Source organism: Dermacentor silvarum, chromosome 1 (assembly GCF_013339745.2).
Source record: "Dermacentor silvarum isolate Dsil-2018 chromosome 1, BIME_Dsil_1.4, whole genome shotgun sequence".
NCBI lineage: Eukaryota > Metazoa > Arthropoda > Arachnida > Ixodida > Ixodidae > Dermacentor > Dermacentor silvarum.
In genome coordinates this window covers 59,524,253-59,538,617 of record NC_051154.1, presented here as the reverse complement: position 1 = coordinate 59,538,617, position 14,365 = coordinate 59,524,253, and the positions used below count along the sequence as shown (strand labels likewise).

Genomic DNA, 14,365 nt, shown 5'->3' with positions numbered 1-14,365 from the left:
CTGCCTCAGTCAAGGCCAAATACGGAGTGCTGACGCAAGACGCACCATTCTTTGCGATAGCAGCAGCTTCAAATATTTCCCAATAAAGAGTTCAGTCGTCAGTCAGTGCTGGTGTGTGTTCTCCTTCTTGTCCTTCGTCTGTTCGCGCTGTTTCCCTGTCGACTATACTTTCAGGTTTGACGAGCACAGTTAGATGCGTTTATTTTGGTCAATCACTCACCGGTGGAAGCTCCTCCTTATATAAAGGTAGACTAGATGAGTAAGGTGGGCGGAACTGGTGGCAAAAAAACTCGAAGGTTCCGCTATAAGGTGCTGCTTCTGAAACTTGACTATAGCTTAGACGTAGAAAGACACCGCCGGTACTTGAACCATGCTCAGAGCACAAGCTGTGCAATTTCCTACGACGACTTGGAGAGGTAACCATAAAATGCGTGCATACCGAACATTTATTCACTGCTAACATGACTACAGTGCTTAGCTGATGCCGTCTGTCCATGCATATTTGTCTGACAGGAAAAACATTCTTATAACTTCGCCCGGATTTTCAAGAAAGAAGCTTCAGGATTGCTACTCTAAACAGCCTAGTTCATGAAAGGAAACTTCGCATCGACCACACTTTAATGTGAAGCTACAAAGTATATTCTTCGGCCTTGCAGTGATTATTGATGCGAAAGCATCAAATGGCCCATTGGGCGAAAAAGCCGGCGTCCATAGCAGAGAAAAAACACCTAAATTCTCATTGGCTGCGACACCACATCACGTGCGCGCCTCCAGGTGTGGCGTGAGGGGAGAGAGCATCGCCGCGACGCCACGTCACCAGCGCGTCTTGGCGGAGCAGATACGGCGACGCGACGCCGCGGGGCGAGACGGCTTGTCGGCGAGGCAGACGCGTGAGGAGCGCGCGTGCGGGTTCCGCCGTCTAGCTCTCAGAAGCCTGGGCGCGGTCCGTATCTCTCTATCTCACCCCCCCCCCCCCCTGGGCTTATCTGCTGCGCGCCTGTCGGCCGCTACTGCTCCCTCGATATCTCTTCGCGCAGGACGTCGGTGGCATGCGGCGTCCTTAATTTTTCAGCAATATCATCCAAATGATTCCTGTCGACAGCCAGCATGCTAACGTAAAAACTGTACAAAAAGTAACACGAACCAATTTATTCGCAATACTTGATAACATACCCCGCAGCAATACTCGATAACATTACTCGCAGCGCAAAACTCGAAGGACCCTCTCAGCCGCGTTCAATTGGACATTGATGCTTTCGCATTCACAACTCATAAGGGGCGCTTAGGTGTCCTCGGATTTTTTCATAACTGTATCACCTAAATAAAACGCATTTCCCTTCACTGCATATTTAGTCTGACCCCTGAGTGGTTGCAAACAGTGTGGCCAGGTAAAATCATTGTTATACCTCTTTTATCAATGATTTTACTCCGCCAGATGGTGTTTTGTTAAACTGGAATCCGCCTATATCCTTGGTGACTTTCTGGAATTTTGAGAGTAAGTGTCGATTTATTTGGTCGGATCATGGGGTAGTAAAGAAATATTGTTACGCGGAGGCCAGACACAACAGGAAAACGTATTTACAATATATATCTACAACACGATCAAGCGCTGACCCATATGGTCGAGAACGCGCGCCAGATCAAAAGCGTCTTTTCCATCGACGTTCCTCTTGAGGAATAGTACCGTGACATGACCCCCGCTGCTGAAGCACCGTCACGGTGCTTGCTATGGTGTGGGCGAGCGGTAAAGTTTAAGGCGGGATACGTGAACAACGTCTGTAGGCGGCAAAAGGGGGGGAGATGAAGACTCTAGCGGGCCAATCTAGTAAGTGACGTCTCTTACACGTCTTAAGACGTGTCTGTAGTATCGGGAAAGCAGTTTTTCAGAGTCCAACACGCCGAGTCGGAGTTCATATAAGCACAAGGGCACCCGGGATATAGATAACGTCGCGATGATGGGAGTCGTAGCGGTGCCTCTGGGGCTATTGCGATATAATAAGGTGATGGCGAGCAATCTGGCGTGCCTCATCAGCTCTGGAAATGGCATCATGGCCGTACTCAGTGGGCAAATGGACGGCAGCGGCGGTGATAGTGTCAAAAGGCAACGTCGGGTTGCGGCCAAACAGAAGATAAAAGGTGGGAAACCCAGCGTATCATGACGGGAGGAATTGTAGACAAATGTAACGAAGGGCAACCCAACGTCCCATTCTTGATGGTCAGAAGAGACATACATAGAAAGCATGTCAGCGTTCGGTTCAATCCTCAGTGAAGCCGTTTGTTTGCGGGTGGTAAGCCGTGGTAAATTTGTGTTTTGACGCGCAGGAGCGAAGCAGCTCATCGATAACTCTGGAGAGAAAGTAGCGGCCATGGTCGGTGAGGAGTTGACAAGGGGCTCCACGATGTAACATGACATCGTGTAGCAGGGAATCAGCGACGTCCGTAGCACAACTGGTAGGGACAGCGCGTGTAATTGCGTATCGGGTGGTGTGGCCCGTATCAACGGCAATCCATTTGTTTACAGAAGTAGAGGCAGGGAAAGGACCAAAGAGGTCAAGACCAACTCAGAAGAAGGGGTCAGATGGGACGTCAAGGGTCGGAAGGAGGCCAGCAGGAGGCATAGGGTGGTTTCTTTCGGCGTTGGCACAGTTCACATGCAGCAACGTAGCGACGAATGGAGTGGTAAAGACAGGGCCAAAAGAAGCGACGGTGAACGCGGTCGTAGGTCCGCCAAACTCCAAGGTGACCAGCGGTCGGGGCGTCATGGAGCTGGCCGAGAACGCACAAGCGTAGATGCGTAGCAACGACAAGCAGCAGTATCGCGTCCGTCTGGATGGACGTTGTGGCGATATAATGTGCCATCTTTAAGCACGAAGAGGCGATGGGACGGATTGGGTGATGCAGACTCCAGCTTCTGAATCAGCTCACGTAAGATGGGATCACGGCGCTGTTCATCACGAATGTGGCTTAATGCGCAGAGCGAGAGTACACACGCAAGCGCGTCATCGGAGGCTTCAGGCGGATCCACGGGATTGCGGGACAATATTTATATTGATGCAGCGATGGGTTCTCGTGACAGAAACACTAAATTGATGCGCAGTTACGTGGCGTATGTATTTCGGCAGTCGAGACACACGCGGCCCAAGATAGTTACAACAGGGAGGCGGAGATTGTTTTTAAAGCAGCTCCTCACCTGCCTTCCCGCTGGTAGTGGTGCGCTGTTCTATCCGAGGGTGCTACCGAACGCGAAGAAACAGTGCGCAGGCCCCCAACAGCTCACCTCGCACCATGGGCTGCGCCAAGCACTACTCGGTGGCTGGACGAGGAGACTTTTGTTGTTCAGTAGCCCGACGCCAAGAGCTATTTTGTCCGGGCTTTCCTACTAGCGTTCCAGAAAAGCACACTGCCCCAGCTCCTCGCCAGAGCTCGGTGCTGCCGACATGTGACTTCGCCAATGTCCCGGCAACAAAAAGCGAGTCGATGACACCACCGACGGCCTCGTTGCACATCAACAGGTCAGTTCGGTGACCGCATTTCCTTTTTTTTTTCTCGAAGCATTGAATGAAGGGGTTTTATGAATAGGAAAACAGGAACGAAGAAAACACCATGAGTTTGGGGTGCGGCAACCATTGCTTCGTTAAAGAAAGCTCGGAAATCAGATTAACGTTTACATGTTTGGTTGGTAGACCGAAATCGAAACAACTTGTCATATAGCGTTCATTAAGAATTGTACGCTGCAATTCTGGATTCGATAGGTCCTCATAAACATAGTGGCCTTAAATAAATTGCAGTGTCGCCCATAATATGCGAAGCTGTGACGCAGTAGCTGGCCGTCTTGAACTGTTTCGTGCGTCATCGGTTGCAGTTAACATTCGCAGATGCGCGAGAAGAATACCTTTTCCATGGAAGAAGGAAACTTTATTCATTCCCGATTTTATAGTCAGAGTCGCCCTCGTTTGTGGAGGTGGCACCCCTCGGTGGCGAAGTGTAGACACGACTTTTTCTTCCTCTTCGTTCCTATATTTCGTTCCTATATTTCCTATATTTCCTGTATTTCGCTTCTTGCCTCTGGATTTGTTTATATTATTTCACGTAGGCACTGGTTTATGGATAAGCTGCACAGCGTGGCGCCAGCCGATCATTTTAGCGAGCATTCCCGAGGCCAGACATCGTATTCTCCAGGAGCAGCATTCTCTGCTTCTGCATCGGCGGAGTGGCTGAGACGGTACAATCTTCAACTGCAAATCTGTGTATTACTTCGATTCCCCGAGGGGAATCTGAGTGCTCTGCGTGAGCCTTTAAGCTGACGTTCTTCCAGAGCACATTTTAAAGTGCGCGACATATATACGGTTGATTATGCCATTGCAGCGTTCGAAAAGTCCGCATTGTCACGTTCCTTAAAACAGGCGAACGATCTGTTGTAAGTGGAAGAGGCGCACTAAGTACAGCATTTGTGCAAAGTGTGAAGCTCACTCGGCGCGTGACGAAATCTGACGCCGAGTCTTTGGAGTTGGTCTCTTACCGTATGATCCGTGTCTAGAGCCTCTGAAGCGTGAGAACTTGAATCCTTCAAGCTCCCCAGGGGTCTAGAGAGCTTAGAACGGCACTATATATGAGGGACGATGCATGGCTCGAAGTCAGATACAAGCTGACACGTCTGACAAATGCTGTACAATTCCGTGAGCGTTCGCGCTGCCGGTCTGGCTTCCCCTATAGGAAGGATCCTTGGTCCAGGCTGTCCCTGGGAAACCATTTTTCGCTTTTCAAATGGAACAAAGGCGCTCTGATCGCAGATATCAATTCTCACCATATATGCTGCAATTGAACAGTAGGTCAACTGATATTTTATACAATAATTAACGAATTATATATGCGTAGTTGAAGACGTAGCTGCCATATGCTATTTTCTTGAGCAGCGCACACTTAAAGGAGCAAAATTTAAAGTAAATAGACTGAAGGATATTTTCACCTTTCTATCTTTTCTTGCAGCCCCAATTTGTTTTCTTGCATCCTAAATTTCGTTTTCTTAGGCGTCGACTTAAACTAAGTGTATTCAACCATATTACGCCAAATTTTCTGCCTGTTGCCAAAAGCTATTAAAAAAAGAAAGAGAAGAAAAAAGTAAGTCCTGTATAGAAGACCGCTATCAATGAAGAAACTCTTGTATGCGTGGCCAACAGCCAGATCGTAAAGACAGGCTGTACGCGCACAAATACAATTTCTTGAAGAAAAAAATGTAATCTCGTTTATTTGTAAATTCAGACTGCAGATGCAGATAGTGCTGGACTTTTTTTTTCTTTTCAGCATTTGGTTCAACGTGCACATCGTCGTTTGCTTCAATTAGAATAACTACACATATCATACTTATTGTGCTCACTTACTGTGCACATACTTATTGTGCTCACAGCGATTCTTTGTGCTCAGTAATGTGCTAGATCTGCACATTTTGTTTATAATTATAGAGCGGCACGTGATAGCACTCCTGCTTTTCAAACAAGACTACTACTATTCTTTTTCTCATTATTTTACCCACACTGGCTAGGTTGTGTTGTAGTGCGACAACTACGTGGTAACGCACTTTGTGAACACGAAGGTTCATGAACTCATCACGTGAACTCCTCCTGAACTGCTTTTTTATGCCGCTCTCTCTTTATTGCCCCTCGAAGGTTGTCACCTTTTCTTTTTAATCACACGTCTATCAAGAGAGTAGCCGGAGCCTTAAACAGGCGTCAGCAACTCGTCACCTGCATTTAATTAAATAGAGAGAAAGAGAGAGTGATAGAAACCGTTCAGAGAAGGCATCGTCGTAAAAACAGTGTACAGTATCCGCTTGTGCAGTACCAATTAGGCGCTGCTCCCGTTACATGGGAGCGCCCTGTGCACTGTCAAGGGCAGGTCGGCGCGGTGATAATTGTACTGCGTGAAGTTCTGGGGTGAAAAACGCTCCCCTTGCAGTATGCTAAATAAAGTGGCGCCTGCCCTGTGCCAAGCTCACGCATCGAGGTGTGAAGCGGCGCCTCAGACCGAGTGCCGCTGGGACAAGAGCCAGGAATAATGCGCTGCGTGTATACGGGGTGGTTACCGTGCTTGCTTGGCAATTCGGCATGCCGTATGTCATGGCACCTTTCGTTGGACCGTGGCCGAATGGCAGCGACGGCCTTTCATCATATGGAACCTGGATTTCTTTCCAATTTGTCGCACCTCTTTGAAAGGCGATGTCAACGAATGTCTAGTTAAAATGACCCCTTTTCACATTCGGTGAGTAATATCTTTGCAAAAAGCAACGCGACGCCCCACAGAAAGATGTTATCAAGTGCTACGGATGTAGGATGTACTTAAGTTCAACAAGTGAGGGTACAATAAAGGACTCGCTCACTCGCGTTCTGGCAAATTTTCGGAGGTGTTCACGTTGTGAATTCTAGAAGTGCAATAGCCAGGTAAAGTGTTTCATTTCTCGTTGCCAAACTGTCGCAACGGGGAATTCCATGCCAGACGTGTTCAGTGAAGTAAATCACACAGCAGTAACCAACTACAAATCCTCAACGTCACCCTGCAAGAATTTTGTAAAGGATAAAATGCCTCCATTAAAAATGCGAGACTTGTGAACAAATTCGGGGCCTTCGTCAGATGCCCGTTTAAAAGTGACGTTTAAACGTCGATTCCATACTAAACAGAGTCCCTGTGTTTCAATATTTAGGTTGAAGCCACGTGAACACATTCGGGGCCTTCGTCAGATGCCCGTTTAAAAGTGACGTTTAAACGTCGATACCATACTAAACAGAGTCCCTGTGTTTCAGTATTAAGGTTGAAGCCACGGCTTTTATCTTTACCTTTTATCTTCCCTCATACAGGTCATCAGAAACAGGTGCCTAACAGGAAGATATATTTCATTAACTCTACCAAGCCTTTCTTTTAATGAGGCATAGGTACTGCTCTTTTTTTTTTTTTCCGCCTGCGCTACCCGACGCATTCATTCCGTTTGACGTGTTCGTCGAATTATCACCAACCGAGTTTCTGTTGGCGACACTGTCAGGACAGCTGCGTTTTTTTGACCGAGTAAGCAACCGCTCTGAGGGGCCAACATGTTTTACTGCGCTCGCACCTATAACACATGCTTATCGCACGTGACCATAGTGCTATACATTATACTGGTCTTGCGAAGCGAGCCCCCAGTGCGGTAAATAAATACCAAAGTGGCGCTGCGCGTGTCTAATTAGCTTGAGAGTGAATTAGAGCGCGTGAAAAACGGAGCTGATCGTCGACAACGTGCCATGTAAGCAGCGCTAGACGGCCCGTTCTATTTGAAGAATGGCGGATGAGTTGAACTAACGGCATCTGAGGAATGCTTCTTCCGAGTTTTCAAGGCTGATGCAGCGGCGATAGATGGTTGCGGAGGGGAGGCGCCCCGTCGGAGCCCAGCCTCGTTTGGAGGCCGGTTAAATTTGGCCGAATAAGAATTGCTATCTCGCGCTGTTTGTCCCGCGGGGTGAGTAAGCTGGCAAGATCCAATTTGTCGTTGTTCTTTTTTGCACCAGAACCAGAGATGCGGTGGAGCTAAATTTAATCCCCGTAGCGCGGGCCAATAGGCTGCGCCTAAATAAGATCGTAAAAATCTAGGGAGGAGCACCCTAGGGACTTGAGGCCAGGATTCCCTGTTTGTCGCGACGCGCGTCTGAATTCTTGAGCTTTGGAGTGCGTCCATCTGCGCCAGAGCTCCTTCCCGGCTCCGATTGGTCGAGACGGAGCGCACGCCTAGCGAGGGCCCGGCACCTCCCATGATTTGCTTGTGCTTTCACGCCGCGTTATACACTATATGAGGCAGCCTCGTGCTTTGTCTCGTCGAACGCAGCATTCACGAGCCAGGTCTAGCCCGAGGTAGCCGTGTTCGCTCCCGTGTCGCCGCCGGCCCTCTTCACCTCACCCCGGTCTCCTCGAACGCCCACCGCCATGAATGTGGAACTGGACGAAGAGGCCAAGAAGAAGCTGCAGCAGCGGCGCAGCAGCAACGTGCGCAAAGTGTCCGGCGTGGACCTGTCGGTGCATCATTACGTACCCTTCATCCCCAAGCGCAAGTCTTCGATGAGCAGCGGCTGCAGGATCACGGCTAATAGTGAAGTGTTCGCCGACTACAAGCACATCTTCCCCTACATCATGGAAGACGGCAAGATGACACTGCTGACCGAGTATGACTTCCACAACAAGATGTCCCGTAAGTACAAGGCCCTGTTTGGCGACACGTACATCTACCCCATTTTGGGCGCGAACTTGACGGTGCAAGAGGATATGCTTTGCGAGCTCACCAGGGAGGACAAGACGATTTTGGAGCTTCTCGTCCTCCCTGAGGTTGAAATCATGATACCTGGCGGCATCTCCACTGTCCGCACCAACAATAAAAGGGTCGGTCTTTTCATCATTGGAAAGAGTGGAGACATCTTTCCAGCGAGTCTCAAAGTAATCAAGAACCGAGAGATAGAGCAGCTTGAAGAAAGGTTCGCACATTGTGGGATGATGAAAAATTTTGCTGTCCCTGAAATCGGTGAGTCGACAACCAGTGACCACGTTGTGGAGCAATTAGTTCAAGGCATGGACAAACCGCACGTGAGACGCATACGCGACGTGGTCGGCATTGTCGAAAGCCAGGAAGAGTTTCTTGCAAAAATGGAAGCTTACGGCATCTTCCACACTTACGTCGAGCAGCTCGACTTGGCCACGTACTACGAAAATGTCCGAAACCGCAAGACCCGCTTCGTCGACGCCGGCGACTGGAGAGAGTACAAGGACGACGAGCCGTTCGACTGGAGCGACTGGGACGCCTTGAGCAAGCGTCGAGGCACTGAGACCAGTGAAGACTGCGGCATTGCTCACGATGATGGGCCCGGTTCTCCGAACGCAGTGGTCATCTGCGACATGCCAAAGTGCAATAGCGTCTCCGGCCGCAAGGGTCCCCAGAAGGACGACGAGATGCCTCCGCTTGTGAGCGCCAAAGATGACGACGACGTGTTCATGAGCCACAATGGAGCAGGCGGCGATTAGACGAGAGCATGAAGCGAACGCTTTTGTGTACAGCTTGCCGCGGATGTCAGTGACGTGCCCGTGAAATTCACACACTTCGCTTCGTAGAACTAAGCAGTTACGTTCGTGCCAGAGAACCGCCAATGAGGCATTCAGCTCGGGACGTTTTAATATGTCGCTCGATGATTCTCTCTTCGCTTTTAATGCCGACTCGCTGTTTTGTATCTCTGCTATCATTGTACAAACTTTCCGCATTCTTTGTGTGTCATACGTGATGTCCTTGTCAATTTTCGAATAAATCGTTTCAACTATTTAGACGTGTTAACATTTTTGCCCGGCAATTAGGGATGCTCTGTTTGAGTCAATACAATAACTAAATTATTTAAAGCGCCAAACAGACGACACAAGAAGAGACACGGACGACGTCTTGTGTCGCCAAAGCGCCAAACAGACGACTTGTGTCGTCTGTTTGGCGCTTTAAATAATTTAGTAACATGCACCAACTAGCCCAACAAAAAGTTCTGCTTGAATACAATAACTCATGTTCGCTGAAGTTGTGCAGACACCGCCTCGGAGATTATCCTGAGATGCTTATATTTACAAACGCAAAATAGAAGAATGAAATTGAACTTTTTTCTCCAGCCTCTCGTTTTAACAAGAGACAACTAGCTCAAGAAATATAGTTTACCGTCGTATTTATGTAAATATATATTATATAAAGTGTTTAAAGTTAGATTTAAAACGAGCTACATTGTAACCAGCCATTGACGTCAGATTTGGTAGAGATATATTAAAAAGGAACGAGTACTTTTGTGCCAGCCCCAAAACAATGGAGCATCTTCAGTAGCAGTCCTGCGGAACAGACAAAAATACGCTCTGTGAAGCCTTCATTAAGCTGTTTACTCTCCGCGCGCAGCGCAATGCGCCCAAAAGGGTTGCATCATTTAAAACAACGACGACAGACCGGGCAGGCTCCGAGATGGGCGTTCTCCTACAGAGCGTCGGCGCCCAAACAATTATTTGAAGCTGACACCTGGACGGTACCAGGCCACCTTGCTAACTCGCTACAGCCAATGTTTTCCTCTCGCAATAAAGCGAGGAACACAAACCGTCGTGCGAAGAACCTGGATTTATGCCAGAAAACCGGCTTGCCTCCGTTCTCCTGACTCGCACTGGCGCCAGTCCCCAGGAGCGGCGAGTGTCGCGAGGAAGCGCGCGCCTTTTCTAGGCGCGTGCCTTTGTCCGCGACGGTCTGCATTCCGCCCTTGCGCGCGGGCTGAGTCCGCATCGCACTCCGTGTGCGGTTGCACGGATGCCACCCGCAGAGGCCCGTACGAACGGCACGCTCCGGGCAAATGGGACTTACTTCCTGAGTGAGCCTTCCTTTAAGCCGTAACGCAGTAGACACCGTGCAATCTCCAGCCTGAAGCACTCGCCCACGGTTCCTGGCTCGTTGATGAGCCCTCAAGATGCTCTGGCGTATAAAACCTTCGAGGCGATGACGACCCGAGTCGTGAATCACACTCCTCAAAATGGTAGCCTGCCAAATTGAGCGCATTTTGCCGAAGGCGAAGCCTCCGACATTCGGCTCTGGCTCCTGCTTACGCACTCTAGTTGTGGACGCTCACTATATGCGTTCATCCTGATATATGCGTTTAGCTGCATGTTAAACGTTCCCTACGTTTCCTTACTTCGTTTATATCTTTTGCTTAATTTCTTTTATGATGCTGTAGTGAGAAAAACACCCAAGTCTCCACAGCTGTGATTCATATCTGTAAAATGGCAACCTGTCAAATTGAGGCCATTTCATCCTGCTAATTAAGGCACCGCAGCCGCGGCCTTGTAGTTAAGTGTCCGCCTCGCCAGCGGAAGGTCGTGGGTCTGAAACCCGCTGGTCCTGCTACTCACCAGTAAAACTTGGTACAGATGTCCCGCAGTCGATAACTAAGCTTTCTTGAGGATGAAGCCGTGGGGAGAAGGGGACCCCGCCAAGCAGACTACGATAAACTACTGTGGGCAGACTAGTATGGGCACAATCAATCTCGTATGGGTGCATAAGTATCCAAGAAATGGACGCAGCTCGTCGTCGTAGTTACTTCACAGGACACCTATTTGCTCAGGAATTACGGAAATAAAAATAGATGGCCAGATTGTTAAAGATCTAGAGCTTGCCGAAAAATTTAACCACTTTCTCATAAACGTTGTAAAGCCAACGCAAAAATTACAGCCAACGCTAACTCGTGCAGAGACGACAGAAACAAACAGCATCTTTTTAGAACCAACCGACGATCAAGAAATAGCCTTAACGTTCTCTGCGCTAAAGAACACCAGCGCGCGTGACATAGACGGCTTTCAGATATCTCCGATCAAGCATGTAATCCATATTATAGCTCCTGTGCTCACTCACATTTATAACCTGTGTTTATCGACAGGCTGTTTTCCAAAACAAATGCAAACGTCTGTTGTCACTGTGCTATATAAAAAAGGAGACAGAAATGACCTTACGAACTACCGACCCATTTCTATATTACCGATATTTTCAAAAGGCTTTGAAAAAATTATTTTTAAGAGAGTCATAAACTTTTGCACCAAATTTCACATAATAACAAAATCACAGTATGGTTTCATGAAAGGCAGGTCGACTGAGACTGCTTTACTAGCCCAAAAAGAAATAATTCTAAAATCTTTTGAAGATAAGAAACTCTGCATTGGAATCTTTGTAGATTTTTCCAAGGCCTTTGATCGTCTCTGTCATTACACTTTAATTAAAAAACTAGAAATGTATGGTATTCGCGGCATCCCACTTTCACTCTTGAAATCATACCTCAAGTGCCGATCGCAATGTGTAAAAATTAACAATTACTTCTCTTCTCTTCAGCCAATAACCACTGGGGTACCACAGGGTAGCATTTTAGGGCCGCTGCTTTTTAACCTGTACATCAACGATATTGTAAAAATTAGTGATAAACCTAAATATATAATCTATGCCGATGACACTAGCATTTTCTTCACTGGTAATAATATGGGTGCATTGACTACAATTATCAACACTACATTAGAGAGCCTAAATGCATGGAGTGAGCAAAATTCATTAGTCATTAACGCATCCAAAACAAAAGCTGTAATTTTTCACTCGCGGATGCAGATTACTTCTCCAGGTGATGCCTTACGCTTAGGTAGTGCGACGATTGAAATTGTAGAGACGGTTAAAACTTTAGGAGTGTTTTTTAATTGTAGAATGTCATGGGAACCACAAATTAGTAAGTTAATAACTAATATCTCCAAATGTGTAGGTATACTTGCACGACTGCGTTCCTTGCTTCCAGTTTCCGTTAAGATAACACTTTATAACAGCTTGTTTTTATCGCATGTCAGTTATTGTTTTCTGGTATGGGGAAGCACAACAGCAACGAACATTAATAGACTATACAAACTACAGAAAAAAGCGATTAGGCACATTGCTAATGTTGACTATTATGCGCACACGGGTGAATTATTTAAACGGTTTAACATTATTCCAATTCATCAGCTTTACGAGTATTACCTAGCAATAAGATATAAAAAAATCCCTACTCAATAGCAATCGCGCTTTTTTGGATATTTTTCAACTAGAACCATACATTATCCCATACCCTACTCGTCACCAACAACACTGGATCATTCCATTCTGCAGAACACACCTCGGCCGACAAATGCTTCGCTTCACTGTTCCTGTTTTATTAAACAAATTAATTCAAAAAATAATAAAAATTGAAGAACGTGGCGCACGTGCTATTAGGGAAGCACTTTTATCATGAAATCAACGCAATATTATTTATCACTAATAAAACTTTCAGCGTATATTGTAATTTGCCTTCATGTATTGTACTGTGTAATTTAAGCGTAAAGGAATCTATGTATCTATATTTTCAGTTTGTGGTGAATCTATGTGTATTACAAGTTGTAAAATATTAACCCTTTCTTGCTATGAATGAATTTTTGTTCGTCTGTCCTCAAGGCTTTCCATGTATCAGGGAGGCTCGGGTTCCCCTCAAGTGACTAATGTCACTTTTATCCCGAGCCTGCAGCCCTCATCCTTGAGATGAAAATAAACTGATTTGATTTGATTTGAAGAAAATGGACCGCCGCGTCGTCGTATGTGAAATGTTTGCGCACCATACGGCACCATTGGGAGGTTGGGGTTACAGCTCGCACCGGCGGCGAGGTTGTATTTTCGTCCCTTTTCCTTTATTAAGAATACTTTGTTCATGTGATATATGAATTCTTATCGAGAACTATACAGTTCAATAAATATACGGTTACTTTTTCTGTGATTTCCTTGGTTTCAATGTCTGTTGGCTTATATATGGTAATTACGTGTAGATTGTTATTGAAAGCATCAAAACATTAAATTTCTTGTCTCGATAAGCTTGCACAAGAGCATGTTTCACATGATCTGTACACAGAGCAGTAACAACATTTATTCGTTAGTTCACACGAGCTGACAAATTAAAAGCACATGCGCCCGTGATAACCAATTATATTATTAGAAAATCCGCAAAGTGAAGGTGGGTAGATAAAATGTTCTATTTAAGTTAAAGAAACTCCAGTCGACTTTGCAAACCGCAAGAACACGAAGAGGCTTGTTGCGCGGCTGCATCGACCGACGTCCTTTTCAAGACAAGCGTCAACACGCCAAATTAGGCATGGCGATGTCATTCCTCCCGTTCTGTCGTCGTAGTTGCGAAGCGGCAAGCTGAAGGACAGATCAGGCTTGTAAATGCCGAACATCAATAACCGATCTCAACAACAACGAAGAATCGTTGATGTGGCTCTGCGGTAAAAATAAAACAAAGCGGAAGCCCATTCCTCGAATCGGGTGCCGTTCGTGTGTAGTGCAGCATGAGAGCGGTGGCTTTACCTTTCAACGGTCGTCCGCCATGGTCTTAGCTGGTGCAGGAGTGGGCACTTGACTGAATCCCAAAGCCAGAATGTGGGTTCAGCACCCGGGTTTACTTTAGACGCTCTACTTGTAAGCTGGATTCACACGATGGACCGAATTCTCCGGACGAGCTTGGTGTGGCGCAGTGCCACTTCATGGCGCAGCACAGAAGAGAGAGGGAATACATTTTATCATAATACATCCTCTAGTCCGGAGCTCTTGCTTTGAGATTGGCATTACCTACCAGGTCTCTCCCAGCACGTTACGGAAATGCTGAGCAAGGGCCTGGTTGAGATGAGAGATGCGAGTTCGGGGAGTGACAAATTGCTTCCATAGAGGTGGGATATAGTGCAGGGTGAATTGTAAGCGTGCCACGGACGAGCTGCTAGTGGCGCGATTCGTTGCAGCTCAGCCATGTCACGCTCGTAAGCGGAC

The 14,365-nt window shown here is 47.1% G+C and overlaps 1 protein-coding gene across 1 annotated transcript in view; it reads left to right on the top strand.

The window, feature by feature from the left end:
• Positions 1–14,365, top strand: part of LOC119464051 (obscurin-like) — a 201,139-nt gene that overhangs the window by 66,131 nt on the left and 120,643 nt on the right.